The sequence below is a fragment of the Halichoerus grypus genome, chromosome 14 (genome assembly GCF_964656455.1).
Source record: "Halichoerus grypus chromosome 14, mHalGry1.hap1.1, whole genome shotgun sequence".
NCBI classification, from domain to species: Eukaryota; Metazoa; Chordata; class Mammalia; order Carnivora; family Phocidae; genus Halichoerus; species Halichoerus grypus.
Window position 1 is genome coordinate 60237016 of NC_135725.1, and position 21341 is coordinate 60258356.

The window sequence follows — 21341 nt, forward strand, 5'->3', positions numbered from 1 at the left end:
GAGGGGGAACGGGCTGTTCTATTTGTGTATGGTTTCAAGCTGGTACAGAAAACAGATTTTCAGGGAGAGAGCTACAAAATATTACTTAGGTCCTTAAATACATCTTTTACTACATATAATTATAATTAGTCTCATTTTTTTATTTTATTTTATTTATTTGACAGAGAGAGAGAGAGAGAGAGAGCAGGAACACAAGCAGGGGGAGTGGGAGAGGGAGAAGCAGGCTTCCTGCAGAGCAGGGAGCCCGATGCGGGGCTCGATCCCAGGACCCTGGGATCATGACATGAGCCAAAGGCAGACGCTCAACGACTGAGCCACCCAGGCGCCCCATAATTAGTCTCATTTTGAAAGGCATATTTAATTTTATACTATTTGTTATGGGGTTTTACAGTATAGAAATGTTTTTGAGGACTAGAATTTACTAAGGGAAGGAAATATTTAAGCTTGAATATAAGCACTAACTTCAGCAGGTATACATTTAATAATGGTTTTCTCTCAGATCCTGGTAACCAAAGTACTTACCTGGCAGGTTCTGTTTCCTAGGCTAAGGATGCCCAGAGGACTCTGTCACAAAAGAGCTGAATTATGACCTTCTTTGTTTATTGAAATACGCAAATATAAATATTCTTTAGTAATTTGCATTTAAGGTCTTGTATTTTAATAAAGACATGCACTTTGTCCCTACACCAGTGTATGACTCTTAAGGTCACAGAGTTCCAACCTCTTTCCAACTTGCAAACCTCTCCTCTCTGTCTTAAGCCTTTTGAGCAAGCTTGTGTGATAAGTATCTTTCAGTCTGTTCAGAATATAAAATGTGATAGTGCCAGCATCAGCTCCACTTTCAGGACTTTGAGACCTTGTCAGTGAATCAAGAACGTATCTTTAAGTTCTGCATCAGAAGTTGGTAAAATATTGTTTGATGAGTATAGAGTTTCAGTTTTGCAAGATGAAAAAAGTTCTGGAGATGGATGGTGGTGATGGTTGCACAACAATATGAATGTACTTAATGCCACTGAATTGTACATTTAAATATGGTTAAGGTGGTAAATACTAGGTTATGTATATTTTACCACAAAATAAAAGTTGGTAAGAAAATTTAAGCAAGAAGGCTTTGAATTATTTTTTTTTCTTATGAAAATGACATTGGTCCCGGAGGCAAAATGCATCTTGCTGTTTTATAAAAGCTGCCCTAGCTCCTTACAGTCAATATATATGAATTGTAATATGATAATATGTATAAAAAGTATGGATAGTACAATGATTTTTCTGTTCCATGGGGTTCAGAAATCATTTGGGAGAAATAAAGACTAGGTAGCCAATGTTTATCTACCATATCCTAAAATTTGTATTTCTCCAAAAAAAATGTATATAAATTACCTTGATTTCAAGGGAAAACAAATTTTTACTCCCCATTCCAAGATTTCACATGACTCAATCTAATTATAGTGTCTCCAAATATTCCCATTGTTTAAAAACAGAGAACTTTATGATGGAAAAATGGCTCCTTTTTGTTGTCCCTCCCCACCTCAATTTTTATTTTGAAATGAATAACAGAGAATTTAACAGGGCTCTCTGATTTATTCTATCCCTACTTTTCCCCTGTCCCCATTACTACTTTTATTTGAAAATATTCCTGAGAGTTACTTTTTTTGTTATTTAGAAATTTGAGAATGCAGTTGTGTTATAGACCCCTCAATCAGATTATAGTGGTAATGGAGATACAAGAGGAAAATAATTCTGACTCATATAAAAATACCAGAAGGGGAATTTTGAGGTTTGTTAAACAGAAGGGACAGTTGGATTGGTTTAGTTATCAGAATAAAATGTGACCTGCTAGATTCCCAAGTTATAGATTGTGCTTGAATTTTCCACTGGGAATGAAACATTCCACTGTCCCTTTTTACTGTTTAACTTAAGCTGCAGTGAACACTGGGAGAATGGCCCTGTGGCTGAGCTGCTTATTTTTTTTTTTTTTAATCTATTCATTTTATACTTTCAGACAGATTTTTCCCTGGGGTGAAACAAAGGTTAACTGAAATTTCCTCTGTTGTGTACCTGAACGAATCAGCAGTTTGAGAAGGAAATCCCATTGATGGGCCAAGAGAGTGACAGGCTCTATTTAAAGAATTCCCCCGACTGTGTGGTAGACCAGCCATGCCATGAATTTAACTGTTCCTGTGGTCCCCATACTTGTACCCACCAAAAAAGAGAGAGAGAGAGAAAGCGACTTTGTTCTGCAAACGTAGCCCTAAGCTTTGAAAACCACGAGCCATTGAGTTTTGTGAATTCAAGTTAGACAGCAACAGAGGCCAAGACTCTAGGGGAACAATATCTGAAAGGGAGTACACAAAAACAGGTAGAAACTGTTTAACTGTTTTATTTCTCTGTGTGTATACAGATTTATGTGTGTTTATGCACATGCCCAAAAAAACCTATACCTTTCTTTCATTTTATGTAGCTGGTCCTAATTATATTTAAGCAATGATGTTTGTTATATTTTTAAATTTGTTAATTTTTTTGTTTTGTTTTTACAGCTTTTTTGTGCCATAAAGTATTCTGGTTTTAGCAGGACATGTTGTATGTATTGGAAGTGAGAGTAAACACAGTATGAGTTTAAATGGTTAAAAAAAAAAAAAAGGGACCTTTATATTACCTCTGCAGGAGCTTTACTGTCAGGGGGCCGCTCATGTATTTTGTATTTTTCCTGTTTAAGGGAAGCTGCTTTAAATATGAAAAGATGGTATCTTGAGTTGGATTAAACATCCTTAATTCATGTGTGTTTAACCTCAGGACTTGTGAGCCTTGTTGAAAATCCAGCTTTAACCCTGCCTAGTAGGCCTCAATAGTGCATACTGCATAGGGATTATAAAGATTTTTTTTTTTTAAGATTTTATTTATTTATTTGACAGAGACAGCGAGAGAGGGAACACAAGAAGGGGGAGTGGGAGAGGGAGAAGCAGGCTTCCCGCGGAGCAGGGAGCCCGATGTGGGACTCGATCCCAGGACCCTGGGATCATGACCTGAGCCGAAGGCAGATGCTTAACAACTGAGCCACCCAGGCGCCCCTGCATAGGGATTATAAATAGTCATAGTCTTTTTCTGAGGTGGAGGGCGTTGTGTATTCCCAGGGGGCATGAAGTATTTACATATCTAACAAATATTTCACATATATTGCTAATTTATATTTCTGTTTACAAATTTAGGATTTAATTTTTAGAAAAACCCTTCCTTTGTTATTTGAAACTTTCGTTAGCAAAAGTTTCTTAAGTGTATCTTTCTCTGTAGTGTGGATAGGAGCTTCAGAATTCAGAGAGAAAATAATATAGTGATACGTTTCTGTCTAGGGGCTTGGACGAAGCAGGTACCATTTGAGTTGGTTCCTGGAGGTGGGGGGTAGCAGTTTATCTTAAAGATCACGTAGGGGCTAGATTCATGCTCACAAATGAGAAATTGAAATCTAGAGAGATGAAATGATTAGTACAACATTATTCAGTATGTTTTGGAAGAACCTAGGTCTCAATTCCTATCTAGTGTTTACTTATACAATAAACTGCCTCTCTTTTATTCGGAGATGATACTTTAAAAATCATTTCTCTTTTATTTGTCAATTACACCTCAGTAAAGCTGGGGAAAAATATCATTTCTCTCTTTTTCTTTTTCTTGTTCTATTTCCTGACTTTTATTGTCTCTTTCATTCTTGTCTCTTCCTTGTCTTTTCTCATTCCTCTCTTATTTTTCAACATTGGTCCTACTGCAGATAGGATATAGCATTGTAAGTTAAGAGCAGGATTTGGAGGAGTAGAGCTGATCAGATATTCCATATGGTCTGTAAAGGGCTACATTGTTCTTCTTGGATGTTATTTTTTAAAAATCAAAATTGTATTTACGGTGCTAGTTAAGTAAGCTGTGAATCAATCAAATACTCATTAGTTGATGCTTACATAAATAGAAGAGCTAACCAATGAAGTAGATAGATGCTATTTGATTTTTAAAGATCAGTAAAAACAACTGACATCTTTTTTTAAAAAAGATTTTATTTATCTTATTTGAGAGAGAGTGTGTGTGCGTGTGCATGTGCATAAGTGGGGGGGGGGGCAGAGGGAGAGGAGAGAATCTGAAGCCGACTTCCCTGCTGCTGCAGGGCTTGATCTCATGACCCTGAGATCATGACCTAAGCAACCCTGAGATCATGACCTGAGCGGAAATCAAGAGTCAGAGGCTTAACTGGCTGAGCCACCCAGGCACCCCCAGCTGACATCTTTTTTAGGAAATCACTTAATTCTTCCAATTTCATTCGTTAAATAATATTAATTGAGCTTCTATTATGTGCCAGACACCATGCAAGGTGATAGAGATATACTGGAGAGTAAGAAGAAAATAGTTCCTGACCCCTATTATAGACTCGAGTTAAACAATTAGAAAGCTGGGACATTATTTTTATGAAACCTCAGTCAAGATTCTCTCTAAATAGAAGACTAACTCTGCTCTTCAGATAATACGATTATTCATATCAGAATATAATCCTATGTTAAAAGTGGAGAAGTGCAATTTGAAATTCAACAAGTTGTTTCATGAGTAGTTGCCATGTGCTACATAAAAAATAATATTGTGAGATTTTCCATAAAACTTTATTATGGACAGAGGGGAGACTGTTGATAAAAATAACGTAGAGGTGACAATACCATATTGATTAAGAGCATGGTTTGGAAGTGAGCCTCCGGTCAGCCAGCTTTGTGACATTAAACAAAAAATTTAAAAATTCACATAAACCTTGGGGTGGCTGGGTGGCTTAGCCAGTTAAGTATCCGACTCTTGATATTAGCTCAGGTCTTGATCTCAGAGTCAGGAGTTCAGACCTCGTGGAGCCTACTTGAGAAAAAAAAATGAAAAATTCACATAAATCTCATCTTTTTTCATCTGTGATACGAGCGTAAAAAACAGTCTTGATTTTTTTTTTTAAAGATTTTATTTATTTGAAAGAGCGTGCGAGCATGATGGGGGAGGGGCAGAGAGAGGAGAAGCAGGCTCCCCGCTGAGCAAGGAGCCTGAAATGGGGCTCCATCCCAGGATCCCGGGATCATGACCTGAGCTGAAGGCAGACGCTTAACCGACTGAGCCACCCAGGCGCCCCAGATCTGTCTTCTTAACACAAGACTAATAGCTTCGTCAACATTATTTAGATGTCTGATACCGCAAATCCAGTGTGTCCAAAATTGAATTCCTCTTTCCCCTATAACATGTTTGGTTGCAGGTTTCAGTTACATTAACTCTATCCTTTTAATTGCTCACGTCAAAACCCTAGGAGTCATCCTCTGACTCGGTTTTTCTCTCTTACATTCATATCTAATTCATTAGGAAATCTCGTTGGCTCTACCTTCAGAATATATTCAGGATTCTTCCACTTCTTAGTACATCCACTACCATCCTGGTCAGGGGTATTATCATTTGTTGACAAAATTCTTGCACCTAACTGCTCTCCCTGCTTCAAAGCCCTCCATTGACTTTCCATTTCACTCAGAATAAAAGCAAGAATTCTTATAAGGCCTACAGAGCCCTTCATAATCTAGTATCCTGTACTTCTTTGACCTCACCTTGCCCTTATTTACTCTGCTCTAGCCACACTGGCCCCTCTGCTATTTCTCAAACACATCACAAATATTTCCACCTTAAAGACTTTGCTTTTGCTGTTCCTACTACCTGAGATGCTCTTACCCCAGAAGTACATGGCTAATTCCCTGATCTTTAAGTTTTTGCTTAAATATCAGTGAGGTGTACTCTATCTACCATATGTAAAGTTGTAACTTCTACCCAGCACTACCAATTCCCATTATCCTGCTCTACTTTTCTCTTTTCCAAAGCACTTATTACTGCTAGCATACATCATTTACTTATTTATTATGTTTTGTTTATTGTCCCCCCCCCCCCCAGTAGAATATAAGTTCTACAAAGGCAGCAATCTCTATTTTGTTCATTGATATATCCTGAGGACCTTCAGGAACTTTTATTCTTTCTTAGAAGTCTTCCAAAGAACAGAGAGAAAATTTACTTTTCTTAATAGAATAAAACTCTATCTCAGATTTACTATATGAGTCCATTGGATCCTTCTATATATGTCTAAGTTACATCATGGGATCCTAGTGATCTTATTTTGCCGTACTTTGAAACATTTTATTGTTTCATCATGCTAAGAATAGTTTTATCATTACTCATCAATTATTCCCAGCTATGCTAAAAAAAACACTAAAATAATAAGAAAACAGATGATGGAAGTGCCTAAAAGGATGATATAATAGTAAAGTAAGTCTTCATCATCCTTCTTACTGTGTTGCCCTAAGTATTACATTATCTTTCAAGAATGTATAAAAGAAGTCTGGAAACACCATCTTTTTTAGCTTTCATTGAACAAAGTTGAGAATTCAGAATTTTACATTTTCTGCCCAAAATGGCAAGTAGAAGAAAATTGACAAGAGGAAGACATTTCATAATTATTAGATCAATCAGAACATAAATGCAAGGAGACAGATGGTAGTATCTAGACTTTAATGATGTGATGAACTTGGTCTTTTAAGTAAAGTCTCAGACTATGATTTTTTCAGAGGCTATTATAGATGAATTTTCTCAAACTTAAGAATTGACAAATGAATGTATTTCTAAATACAAAAAAAGGAAATAGGGTATTCTCATCTACTTAGTCATTCAACAGGAAGTTCTTTACCACACAATATTTTGATGAGAATCTGTACCATCCTGCTTTGATAAAAAGACATGTGACTGTCTTCTTTCATATTTTATGGTGTTTGTGTACCAATATTTCCTTGATATGGTTTGTATCAAGTGGACAATCAAGGTAGATGTGTATGCAGAGGTGACTAGAAGGGAATAAATCATACAGAAGTGAAAAAAACTAATGGATTAATCATTTTAATTTGTGTTTATAAGTTGAAAAGTGAAAGTGTTTTGCAACTATGGACCAAAGAAGAGATGTATCTGAGGTCTGGTTTAGTATTTACAAAATGGATGTGTTTCAGGTTCATAGATGATAGTCAATGAGTAGTTGGTTGTATTTCAAGAAGTTGCCCATTTCTATATTTAGCTTCAAAAACAGGACTATATGAAATAAAAGTTTTGGTTTGCCATGTTTAAATTCTTATTAGGATTTCTAATAAAATTGTTATTCATTATCTCTTTAGTCTCTGTAAATTATTTGTGAGATAACTTAAATTATTAAATGGGTCCATTAGACCCTTATGATGGGTGATGACTTTTATAATGCAGCAGACATATAATGAACAGGCACTTCCCTAATCCTGGAGATATCAGGAGGACCTTTTAGAGAGACAAGGTGCTAGTGGCTAGCATGGTAGTAAGTCGACTTTCAGGCCAAGTAAATGAAACAACTAGGCTGGTATTAAATACAGGAAAATTAAAGCATTGTGTAAGAAAGGAAACAGTATACTACTACATGGTCACAAGATGAATATTATCTTAACCTGAGAAAGGGGATGGAGGGAGAAGAAATTCAGATAGAATGTTATAAGAAAAGTAAATCCTCTTACTTTATTAGGAATTTAGATACTAATGTTTAAAATGGATAAATCCAGGAGCACCTGTGTGGCTCAGTTGGTTAAGCGTCTGACTCTTGATTTAGGGTCAGGTAATGATCTCAGGGTCCTGGGATTGAGCCCTTCTTAGGGCTCAGTGGGGAGTCCGCTTGAGATTCTTTTCCTCTTCCTCTGCCCCTCTCCCAGCTTGCTTGCTCTTTCTCTCTCAAATAAAAATAAAAAATTTTTAAAGATTTTATTTATTTGAGAGAGAGATAGCGAGAGAGAGCAAGATCGAAGAGGAGGGGGAGAAGCAGGCTCCCCACTGAGCAGGGAGCCCAATGCAGGGATCATGACCCAAGCTGAAAGCAGATGCTTAACCAACTGAACCACCCAGGGGACCTAAATAAAAATAAATTTTAAAAATAGATAAATCCATAAGGAGCAGAAGGAATATTATTTAGAAGTATCTAGATGAGTACCAAAAGAAATAGCTAAAGACTTGAGAGTGCCTCTGGAGGAGTGCAGGCTGGAATAGGGAGGAGAGAACTGCTGTTTTTTTCTTACATGCTTTTTTAGTATTAGAGCTTTGAAAACCATATGCATGTGTTACTTTGATAAAAATTAATAATAAAATATGAAATTATCCCTTTAAAGAGAAAATCTGGCTGGTATGTATCAAATGAAGTTGAAGGCACAGGAACACCTCCTAGATTTGAGGTGAGGAACAATGATGACTGGAGGGAAACCAGAATATTGGCTTAGAGAGACATTTTAAAGGGAGATACTATAGAATTGTTAAGACCTGGCCTGTTTGGATAATGAGAGTGAAACATTGGGTTAGGATGAGAATGAATCTGTGTTTTGAGCCATTAATAACAACAAGGAAGAAAGTATTTGAGCCATTTTCAATTGTGGTTGTGAAGATGAGTTTTTCTTCGGATGTGTTATGTTTGCAATGACTACTATAATCATTTATGTTATATCCTGTAAGCAGTTATAAACGTAAGCCTGGACATGTTTGGTCTTAAGATGTGGGGAAAGATTTGAAGAAAATATGATCCCCCAAAATAATAAAAATGAATTGTTGTGGAGTGACTTGTTTTACCAAGGAGGGAGTGAACCAAGAACCAGATGTTGAAGAAAATGCATGTGCTTACACACAAAGTTAATGATAGGTAAAGAAAACAAAAAAAGATTTAGGAAGGAGACTAGGAAGTGTAAAACAGAATTAGAAGGATTACTGAAAGACATAGATACCAAATTTATATAGCCTTTAAGTCTCCCTTTTTTTTTTTTAAGATTTGTTTATTTATTTGAGAGAGAGAGTGCAAGAGAGAGCACCAGTGGGGTGAAGGGCAGAGGGAGAAGCAGACTCCCTGCTAAGCAGGGAGCCTGATGCGGGACTCTATCCCAGGACCCCCGGGATCATGACCTGAGCCGAAGGCAGACACTTAACGACTGAGCCACCCAGGCGCCCCAGTAGATATCTTTAAAAGAAGAAAAAACAGCTCCCATAATCGTATAGTATTAACTGTTTCTGTTGATAATTTTTCCCTTTCTATTCTTGTCAGTTAGTTTAATACGAGGGGTTTTTTTTATTTCTAAATAAATATTTCTTAACCAGGTAATTTCATTGACAAATCTTTAGGAGGGACTGGGAGATGAGAGAGAACTCTGTGTGTCTCTTTGGAGATAATACAAAAGCCTTTATGTGACAGATAACTTTGCAGGAGCTCTATATAACCCTGTGCTAAGCACCTGTATTTATTTCCTCTTTCTTCTTCCTCCTCTACCTCTAAAAAAAGAAGAGCTAAATCCCCATTTATCGTTTATACACATTTAAAAATATAGATTGTTTCTGGTAAATTTAATATGATTTAAAATAAGAGGAACAATTAGATGCCTAACTTGCAAATTGTTCTAATAAAATTTGTTTTATTTAAACTAATGGTAGTTAAACACTGCAAAATTTTAATGACTTAAAATGGTTTTGTGACCAATGTGAAATGGAAAGATATAAATAAGAGACAGAAATAAAGAGCAGTTTGAGAAGAATGTAAGTGAATAAAGTGGCTCAACCCTCAGGGGATTTGCATGTGGCATTGTATGTATTTCAAAAGTTTCCGTTGAAATAACAGATGCTGCTGATGAAGTTGGGAATAGTAACTTCATTTGTGGCTGATTCAGTTGCTTATCCAAAGTGAGAAGATCCCAGGGGGAAATCTGGTGTAGTGGAATTAGGCTTAGGAAAGGATATGACATAAATATCTGGCAACTTCATCTTTGTGATCTTTAGTCCATAAACACTGGCTAGGTATAGGTATGATTATTTATAAATGTCCAGTTATCTTATATTTCATGTGGATCCTGTGTCTGCCAAGTGATTTTATTCAATAGCAGTGATTTTTAAAGTATTTTATAGTTCCTAGAATTTTTTACTACAGAAATTCCAAGTCTTTTGGTTTTTTTAGTCATAGAGAATCATCTTTTTTTTTTTTTTTAAGTTTTTATTTATTTATAATCTCTCCACCCAACATGGGGCTCGAACTCACAACCCTGAGATCAAGAGTCATGTGCTCTAACAACCCAGGTTCCCCAAGAATTGTCTTAATGAACATGTGTATGTACAGTGACAACCCGTGAAATTGGCTGTTGGCTTATTTACCCCCAGTTCAGAACAGTGTTTACTCACACAAGTGTGCATATTAATGTTTCCTCTTTTTTTCAAATTATTTTTTCTAATGTAATTCAGAGTATGCAAGATGTCATGCTGATAACTGGATAGATGGATAAAAACAGATGGTCCATAGAGGTACGTAGAGAACTTAACAATGTAGTGAGGGAAGTAAAATATTTATTAATATAGCTGTAAACACAAGGTTGGAAGTGCCTAATAGTCTCTAAGAGATAAATAAGGTTTATAGGGAGGGAGAAAATACTTCTACCAGAGTGAAATCAAAAGAGGAAATGTTACTTAAGTAATTCAGTAAACCTGAGTACCTATGATAACTAAACAATCCTGCTTTGGAAGATACAAAGATAGAAATGACATGGTCAAAGTCTAGGATGTTACAAAGTTGAGAGTGATCGTCTTTGCTTTTGAAGGGTTATCAGGGAAGACTTCAATGGAGGAGGTAGCACATGATGAATGACTTGAAGACCAAGTCCTAATTCCATGTTGTGAAGTTGACACATGCATTGGCATAGTTGCAGAGAACAACAGGACACATTGAGGAAATTATTAAGCTTAGTTGGAGCACTGAGATCAGGAAGATGAAGCCAGAGGAACAGGTAAGGACCAAATCATGGAAGGCATTATGTGGCATACAAAGGAAGTTTTAAGTTTATCCTGTAGGCATCGAGGGACCATTCAGGACAGAATGTATTCATATTTCCATTTTAGAAATTCCATTCGTAGTATATACAGATTATCAAATCATTATGTTGTACACCTGAAACTAATGTTGTAAAAAATAAAAGCATTCCAGTAGCAGTGGAATGGAAAATGAGTTGTGGTGTTAGAGATAGTCAGAAGTTATTAATCATCTAGCTGAGAAACTAAGTTATCAGTGGGCCAGTGTAATGGTATTGAGGCTGTGATGGAGAGAGAATTTACAGGATTTGATAAGTAATTATATGAAAGGTGAGAGGGAAGAGTTGAGGTTTTTTATATGGAAAATACATTGAGACATCTTATTGAGATAGAAGATACAGGAAGGAGATGTAAGCTTTTGTCTGTTTTTAAGAGCGAGAAATGCAAGGAATGGGGAGAAAATGAAGAATTCATTTTTAATGATTATGAGTTTGAGTTACCTGCAAGATGTCTAGTCTATATGTCCAGTAGATCAGGAACTCAGGAAAAGATCCGGTCTAGAGAGACAGATTAGGGACTTCTCTCCACGGACATGTCTGACATGAGCTGGGACTACGAATCTAGGAGGAGAGAAAGAGTGGAGCGTACCAAGTAACCAGTGAAGGAAGAGGAAACTGAAGGGGGGTAAGAACTGGGAAAGTATTTTGTTATATCAACCATGAGAACTGTAACTGCTCACAGAGGTCAAGTGAGAGAGAAGTACTGAATATTACCCACATGCATTAGCTATGAGGAGCTCAGCCTTCAAAGGACATTTAGAATTTGTAGTCATGGAAATTGGACTGGGTTAAGTGGAAAATTGGGCAAAGAGGGAGACAGTGTTGGAGATCAAGGGGGTAAAATGAGCAAAAGTACAGAAAGGGCAAAGAACTGGGAGTGTTACTTTACAAACAGTAGGACCTTTTAGTTTAAAATATTAGGTATGTAAAAAGGGAGTGTGGGCAATAAATTCAGAATTGTAGTATTATTAATATGCCCTCAATGCTATAACTGCCAAATTATTTAACCTCAAGTTATCTGGTGGGAGGGTTATTCACAACCTTCTCCACTTTTCTTTCTTTTCCTGATCATTTCACTGTGTTTTAGAGGAGTGAAAAAAATGCCATCTCATGCAAGTCAGAGTTTTGTCTGTACCCTGCAAGTGAGAGGATACTGAGAAAGCCCAAAATCTTGATTCCTTAGGAATTGCAGGTATATAACAACCATTGTCTTTTTTGCCCTAGTCCCCAGTTGTGAGCTGTCTATAGACTTACAGGTTATTTAGGGAGAAAACACTTGCTAAAGGTCTTACAAACTTAGAATTATAAAGAAGACCATTTTGGTGATACAGTCATCCTAAGTTAATTGCTCATTAGTAGAATTCAGTATTTTCTTGTTAAATAACCCATTCCCTAAATAATAGTGGACTTTTTAATCTTTAAAACTTGATTAATCATCTTTCTATTTTATTTTTTTAAAGATTTTATTTATTAGAGAGAGAGAGAGTGTGTGCACTCAGGGGGAGGGGCAGAGGGAGAAGCAGACTCCCCACTGAGTGGGGAGCCCAATGTGGGGCTTGATCCCAGGACCTTGCGATCATGACCTGAGCCAAAGGCAGACACTTAACCGACTGAGCCCCTCATCTTTCTATTTTAAAAAATGAAATTATCATGGTTATTTACTTTAGCACAGTAGTGCTTTGGGCACAGTTTCGCCCAAAGATGCACATATTACTCTGTGGTAAGTTCCTTGAGGGCAAGCACTATGCCTTAGTCATCTTTCTGTCTCCTATACTGTCTTTTACAATGAGAAATATTCAGTAAATATTTGTTGAAAATTAACTCAACGCTGCATTAAATGAAAACATTTTACACATTGAGGAAAGTCGCATTTACATTCTTTTTTTTCTTTTTTTTTTTAAGTAGGCTCCACACCCAGTGTGGGGCTTGAACTCACAACCCTGAGATCAAGAGCCCCATGCTCTACTGACTGAGCCAGCCAGGTGCCCCACATTCACACTCTTAAATAATAGGGAAAATAAGTTTTTAATATCTGATTTGCTGAATATTCAAGCCCATTTTATGCTAAGAAAATCATACATACATACCTTTTCACTGAAATCTAATGAGATTTATAATTTTAGGTGTTAGAAATTAGGATATCTAGAAAATATAAGGCATCTCGGGCTTCCTTATAAGAAGAAGCTACAGGGGTATTGGGCTCAGGAAAAGATTCTTCTTAGAACCTGGCACCTGCACTGCAAATAACCAGCTGAGTCCTTCTGTAATCTTTGGTGATCTTTGGAATACATTTTATTAACTCCTGTTTTCTGTCATATTACTCCAAAAGATAGAGAGAACCAGCTCTGTAATTGTCTGTGGCTGCTCTCAGCAAAGGAATGATCTTCAGCTGTTCCCACCCACCAGAATGTAGGCTAATGTAACTGAGGCAGAGCGGGAACTGGCTTTGCTCCTAAGAAATCTAGTCCAAACCCTTATATCCTTTGAAAACTGAATGCAGTCTTATGGGTAAATAGCTACCTTAGCACTACCTTTTACAGAAAGCACCAATTGCCATTTCTTGTAGAAAGTACTACACATAAAAAAGTGAATATTTGTGTAATCATAACATACAGGGTACTGGGGATAAAATGTATATTTAAAACAATTTATAGACTCTGAATCACCATATAAATGTGAAAGATGTTTACATTTATTACCATGCAGTAATAGGGAGAGAAAGTGTGTGTGTGTGTGTGTGTGTGTGTGTGTGTAATTAAGATAGCAGAATAGTTCCAGAAATAGGAGAAGATGTGTAAAATATGTGTAAGGTTATGGGCTTACTTTTTTGTTTTGAAAGTTATTTCAGAAGAGATGAAGTATTCTGGATGTTGCTGAGTGTTACAGAGAACACTGTAATACTGTTTTATTATCTCTGCCTTCAATATTAGTAGTCTGGTAGAAAGAGGCCTGCTGTGCTGTTCCTTGTGGAGAGCTCACATAGTCGTAAGTAAAGGTATTTAAAGTTAAACCAGAAAAGGACATGGAAATTTTCTTAGTTGGAAGAATAGATTTAATATTAAGTATTCATATGTGTTTGAGGTAAAAGGTGTCTTGTAAGTAATAATATTTAATGCTTAGTATTCTCATATATATAAAAAGGTCTATGACAGTTCTTAATAAAGAAATTACCATTACCTCTTCCATTAAACTGTATTGTTTGCTATATCCTTTTACCTCTTCCATTCTGTTGTGTGTGCCTTTCCTTTTTACTGGCGTTCTCTCTCATCTCCATCTATTAAAATCCTGTATAGGACTTTCCCTTCCAGGTATATTGTGTAAACTTATACCAGACTTGCCCGCCTGACAAGAAATGATGAAATTAGCAGAAAAGGACTTTAAAACAACCATTATCAATAGTTGTTTATAGGGGCGCCTGGGTGGCTCAGTCGTTAAGCGTCTGCCTTCGGCTCAGGTCATGATCCCAGGGTCCTGGGATCGAGCCCCGCATCGGGCTCCCTGCTCGGCGGGAAGCCTGCTTCTCCCTCTCCCACTCCCTCTGCTTGTGTTCCCTCTCTCGCTGTGTCTCTCTCTGTCAAATAAATAAAATCTTAAAAAAAAAAAAAAAAAAAATAGTTGTTTATATATTATCAATATACACAGAGGTTTAAAGGGAAAGATGAATATAGACAACAGGCAGTACTGGGCCATGATTCATGAGAATATGGAAGCAAACAAGATGTACCCTACAATCAACCTAAATTTCTGCCTAGACACTGCATTATGGTGCCGAAAGAGGGAACCCAAGCACAGGACTACAGCCTCACTAAGATGAGAAGCAGAGATCAGAGTTTAGAGAGGCTAAGGAAGCTATACTTTGTGGGGCAGAGTACTGGAGGGAAGGAACTGCGGAGGGAAAGAACTCCAGAAATCTGCATAGGGTTGCCCATGAACACCAAGGATACTGTGTTCCTACCTGTGCACAGGTAGGTCCAACCCCACTAGACTTGGACAAAAGCCTACTGTCTATAAACTGAGCCAAAGTGAAGAGAGAGTGTGGAAAACCGGAAACATTTAATAGGAACCCCAGAAGGTACATCTTAGTTAAGTAGGGCTAAATTAGCTCTAGAGTAAATTAGCTCTACTGTGGACCTACCCTAACAAAGCTTTAAAAGGTCTCAAAAGAGTCAAGCTAATCTGAAATTTACTTAACTGCTTGTCAAAACAGAGTCTAACACTTTAAAGTAAGAAAACAAAATTGAGACATTCAACAGTGTACCATTTACAATAACTAACATCCAAGAAAAAAGTTACTAGGCATACAAGGGACAATGTCACTCATAACCAGGAGAAAAATCAGTCAAATAAAAGAAACCTAGAAATTACAGAGATGATGAAATTACTAGAAAGAACTTTAAAGCAGCTATTAAAAATATACACTGAGGTTTAAAGAAAAAGAAATATAATAAGAGAAATGGAAGATCTAAAAAAAGAACCAAATGGATCTTTTAGAACTGAAATATACAGGATTTGAGATAAAAAATGTACTGGATGAGCTTAAGTACAAATTCGCTAAATCAAAGGGAAAGAATAAGAGTCTGTTATGGACATTTATGCTGATAATTTCAACAATTTAGAAGTAATAGACAAATTCTTTGAAAGTCACAGATTACCAAAACTGGCCCAAGCAGAACTAGAAGATGTGAATAGCTCCATACCTACTAAAGAAGTAGAATTACTATTTCTATTACTATTTTTAGAACCTCCCTGCAAGTAAAATTCCTGGCTCACAACAAGGAAAACTCCAGCCTAGATGACTTCACTGGTGAATTCTATCAGATCTTTAAGGAAGAAATAATACCAGTTCTGCACAAACTCTCCCCAACACTTCCCAACTCTTATGAGGCCAGTTTTACCCCAATATCAAAACCAGACAAAGACATTGTAAGAAAAGTATAAATCAGTATCCTTCATGAACACAGATGTAAATATTCTTAATAAAATACTAACAAATTGAATTATACAGTATATTGTAAAGCATAATACATCCTAACCAAATGGTGTTAATCCCAGAATACAAGGCCAGTTTATTTGAAAATGAATCACTGTCATTCACCATATTAACAGAAAGAGGAAAAACCATGGGGCCATCTCAGTTGATGCAGAAAAGGCATATGATAAAATTTAAAATACAATCATATTAAAAACTCAGGAGAGTAGGAAAAGTAGGAAATTCTTTTGAATTTCCTCAACCTGTTAATGAAAAATCTACAGCAGTTTGCTTAATTCAGAAAGACTGGGGCGCCTGGGTGGCTCAGTTGGTTAAGCGACTGCCTTCGGCTCAGGTCATGATCCTGGAGTCCCTGGATCGAGTCCCGCATCGGGCTCCCTGCTCGGCAGGGAGCCTGCTTCTCCCTCTGACCCTCCCCCCTCTCATGTGCTTGCTCTCTCTCATTCTCTCTCTCTCAAATAAATAAATAAAAAATCTTAAAAAAAAAAAAAAAAAGAAAGACTGAATTTTTCACCCTATTGGAACAAAACAAAGATTATCTTCTGTCACCACTTAAAATACTATTACACCTGGAAGTCCTTTATAATGCATTGAGGTAAGAAAAAGCAATAAAAGGGGGCGCCTGGGTGGCTCAGTCGTTAAGCGTCTGCCTTCGGCTCAGGTCGTGATCCCAGGACCCTGGGATCGAGCCCCACATCGGGCTCCCTGCACCGCGGGGAAGCCTGCTTCTCCCTCTCCTACTCCCCCTGCTTGTGTTCCCTCTCTCGTTATGTCTCTCTCTGTCAAATAAATAAATAAAATCTTTAAAAAAAAAAAAAAAAGGAAAAGCAATAAAAGGCATACAGATTAGAAAGGAGGTGATGAAACTGTCTTTATTCACAGGTGAAATGATAGTGTATATAGAAAACTGGGAGGAATCTACAAAAAGCTTCTAACACTAAGTGAATTTAGCAGATTTGCAGGATGCAAGGTGAATAAACAAAAACCAACTATATTTCTATAAACTTGTAATCAGAAATTGAAAAATGAAATTAAAGAAATAATTTAAAATTAATTTAAATGTTACTTAAAAATTTTTTTCAGTAACAGGAAGAAACATGAAGTACTGAGGGATAAATTTAGTAAAATATATGCAAGACCTGTCCACAGAAACCCATAAAACATTGCTGAGAAAAAGAAGACCAGTGAAGAGATATACCATATTCATGTTTTAGAAGACTTGATATTGTTAAAGTAACTTTCCAGGCTGATCTATAGATGTAGCACAATACCAATCAAAATCCCATCAGGCTTTTTTTGTAGAAATTATATTCTAAAATTTATACAGAAATCAAGGGCCCCTGGCTGGCTCAGTCAGTACTCTTGTGACTCTTAATCTTGGGGTCAGTCATGAGTTCAAGCCTCACATTGGCTGTAGAGCTTACTTTAAAGAGAAAAAAAATGCAAGTTTAAATTTATACAGAAATCAAAGGATAGCCAGAGCAATCTTGAAAAAACACAAAAGTTGGAAAACTTACTCTACATGATTTTAGGTTTTTAAAGTAAAGTTGTAATATGGTATAATGATAGACCTGTAGCTCAATGTAACATACTAGAACTTCTAGAAATTGACCTGCATGTATATGGTCAGTTGATTTTCAACAAAGTTGGTAAGGCAACTCAATGAAGAAAGGGTATTTTTTCAACAAATGATGCTGAAACAACAGGATATTCGTATGGGGAGAAATGGGTAATAACTAAGTATAAAAAGCTAAAACTATAGAATTTTAGAAGAAAACATAAAAAGCGCTTGCTTTTGTAACCTTGCATAGGGAGATTTCTCTGGACATAGAAAACCATAAAGGGAAAAGTTGTCCGATTTATTAGTTTTGCTTTTCTGAAAACTCTGTTAAAAAAATGAAAAAAGCAAGCCACACCGGGAGAAAATATTTGCAAACGCATGTCTGATAAAAGACTGCTATGTAGAATATATAAAGGACTCCTCTAATTCGATCAAAGAAAGACAACGTCCTTCACTCCCCTCAAAAAATAAAAATAAAAAACCACTCAATTTAAAAACAAGCTAAGAGGTGCCTGGGTGGCTCAGTCAGTTAAGTGTCTGACTCTTGATCTCAGCTTAGGTCTTGATCTCAGGGTCGTGAGTTCGGGCCCCATATTGGGCTCCACACTGGATGTGTAGCCTACAATCAATCAATCAATCAATGCTAAAAATTCAAATAGTTTTTGAAAGAAGATGTATGAATGGCAAATAAATACATGAAAAAATGCTTAGCATCATTAGTTATCAGAGTAATGCCCATTAAAATCTTAATGCATTACTGCATATGCATTCAAAGACTAAAATTGAAAAGACAGTTTCAAGTATTGGTGAGATTATGAAACTATGGAATTCTCATACATTGCTGATGGGAATGTGAAATGACAGAACCACTTTGGAAAAATTTGCCAGTTTCATATAAAGGTAAAGATACACTTAACTATATCCAATAATTCTACTCCTAGGTATTTTCTCAAGGCAAATGAAAAATTTATGTCAATTAAAAAGAAATAATCAGAGTGAAAGAAGCCAAACACAAAATGGTACATAATATATGATGCTAATTATATACAGTCCTAGAACAGGCAAAGCAAATCTATGGTGACATAAAGCAAATCAGTGGTTGCCCTGGGGTGGAGGATCAACTGCAAATATGCACAAGGTAACATTTTGGGATGGTGGAAATGTGCTATATTTGATTGTTCCGTGGTGGTTACACAGGTGTGTACATTTGTCAAAATACATCATACTATATTTTTTACATGGGTATATTTTATAATATATTCATTATACTTTAATAAAGTTTTCTTTATAGCACAGTCTTCTGTGACTTTTTTCCCCTTTTTCCCCTAAATTCAGACATTGTCTATTCTTCCTCTAAATTTACTGTAGAATTTTGTTTGGTCTTCTCTTACTCATTTCTTCTTCTTTCATTTGTCTTCTTTACTAAATTATAAGCTTTTTCCTCTTGGTTTACCATATAGCACCTTGCTCATTGTAACCTTTCAGTGTGTTTGTTGCACTGAGTTGATTTGATGCAAAGAAGGAGTTACCAGCTATCGCTTTGATTACAATTCTGATGTTTGAAAAAAATCACAGCCCCAGATATTAGCGAGACAAGGCTCTAAGGCAGCTAAGAGTTAATATTAGGCATCTTTAAGGCAATTCTAATTTTACACTTTAGGGCAATCCCATATTATATTCTATGGCAATGGGTGGTGCACACATGGAAGATGAGTACTTCTGGGCCCTGTGGGAAGTTGTCTTTAAGGGAAGACACCCTGTGCCAGTTGCAGAGGCATGGAGGACAATGGATTTGATTTTAATAATGAAAATTCAAAAGAATCATAGAAACTTAGTGCTAGACGGTACCATGGATGCCATTTAATCCAACCCATTATTATACAGGCCCAGTGAAGGTCCCATTCCAGGAATTTAACAAAGTGGAGTATTGGCTGCATGTAGAAGTTCTAATGAGTTGCCCTTAGACAAAGCTTCCATTAGTTTGAGATTTGGAGTTAAGAAGAAAACAGGATAGATACAAGAGAAAGGGCAGGAGTCACCTGTTATTACCAGGATCGAACCAAAACTGGAATCATTGGGTAGCACCAGGAGTTGGCTCATGTGTTTCTGGTGAGTCTTTGTTCCATTTACCATTGAGAAGTCTGATTTCATCTGTAATCGAAACCTGTTTTGTGTACCTGTTGATAAATTTTCTGCAGTAAGAATATACTGTAGCTTGCTGAGGAGTTAATATACAACCTGGAATATTGTTGAATCCCACAGGAATGTTGAAACAATCTAAATGGAGTCAGATCTTCCTCTCTCAGACCTTCCCTTTTCTCACTGTTCTCTGTTCAACTGTAAATTTATTTGGAATTGGGGGTGGTAATTGCTATTTTGCATTTCACTGGTTTGGGGGTTTTATTTTTTTTAAGGACAATATTAAGGCAGTTTTTTTAATTAAAGTGATTTTTAATGGTCATTTTGAATTTTAAAGATGAAGAACATTGAGTACAAAAGGCAGCTTTGAAACTTACAGCAGAGCATGCTCCTTAGATGGATCTTTTGAATAAAAGAATGCTGTTGTGGATGGTGATGATGCACAGCTATTTAATGTATTCTCCATGCTCCATGTATGGATGCAGCCTCCAAACTTTACAAAGGACATAATCATCTGCACAGCATCTCTGCTCTCCTATGGATTGGTCTTTTTGTAAAGCAGCCTTTTGGTTTTCTTAGTAAAACTATTTTATTTTAAATATATCTCTAGACACTTACTCCTGGTAGGCCTGCGGAAATGTAGATTACTTCACGTCTCCTCAAAATTCCTTTCAAAGAAAAGAGTCAAGCTCGATTTGCGTTTTCGAGATAGAGAAGAGGAATAGATAGGAGTAAGGAAGAAATCTTAACTATGCTTCAAGGAGAGAAAAAAATCTTTCAATCCTTTGTTGATACCATAGCTTCTGCATTAGTCATATGTCCCTTCCTCCTTGTTCATGAGTGGACCAGAGGAATAGCAGCCATTTGCAAAGGGCAAAGAGAAGAAAACAGCTGATAAAGAGGAATGTAGGGCTCCCAAGCCCCCTAGGTTTTTATATTTGTATTTTTAGATCAGTCATTGGTTTCTGGGTATTTGATCTCCTTATTTGTTGTTTTATTTCACTGTTTGTTATAAAATACAGTGCTAAATTTCTAGCCCCCAATTGTGAGATTGTATTCAAAGTCCAGTTTTTAAAAATGTTACAATGAAAGTCAACTACAATGGGAAGCAAGTAGACATAGTTAATAGTGATATTGGAAGGCAAAACCTTTCCTCTGCCATCTTGGGTCTGAGTGGTGGAGGCCTGCGAACTAACTAGTGAGTGATACAGAGATTAACAGGAGGAAAGACAAAGTGTGGGAGCGCTCAGTAATGAGCAACTCAACTCAGTTGCCAGAGGTAAAGGTTTGTTTACCAACTTAACACAAGTATTTAGGGCTTCAAAGGATGGAACGTTTTGATGATGCTGGTTTTTACAACTTGGTGTTTTCAGAATGTTCTAGAAGCCAAAGTCAGTCACTTCCCTGACTAGAGACCCTGGGTGGGGTGGGGGGGGTGCCCTGCAGACTTTCATAAACCTCTGCTTTAATCAGATAAAGGAAGTTTAGATAAGATTTTTTTCTGCATCTGCTACTGGGTTTCTTGTTTCTTCACTGGTTTTTTTTTAAATTTGTTTATGGCTTGATGATTTTCAAAGCATTTTCACGTATCTCATTTGAGTCTCAAGAGTATTTTTTAGGTAGAAGGGGCAAATATTATTCCCATGAATTTTACAGGTAAGAAAATTGAGATTAAGAGAGGTTAAGTATTTGTTCAGAGCCACACAAGTAATATGGAGCCAAGATAAGAGGTTAA

The 21341-nt window shown here is 36.7% G+C and overlaps 1 protein-coding gene across 3 annotated transcripts in view; it reads left to right on the plus strand.

Annotated features, from left to right (window-relative positions):
• The window catches only part of ZCCHC7 (zinc finger CCHC-type containing 7), a 248564-nt gene that overhangs the window by 171166 nt on the left and 56057 nt on the right, over positions 1-21341 (plus strand). The window lies entirely within an intron of this gene.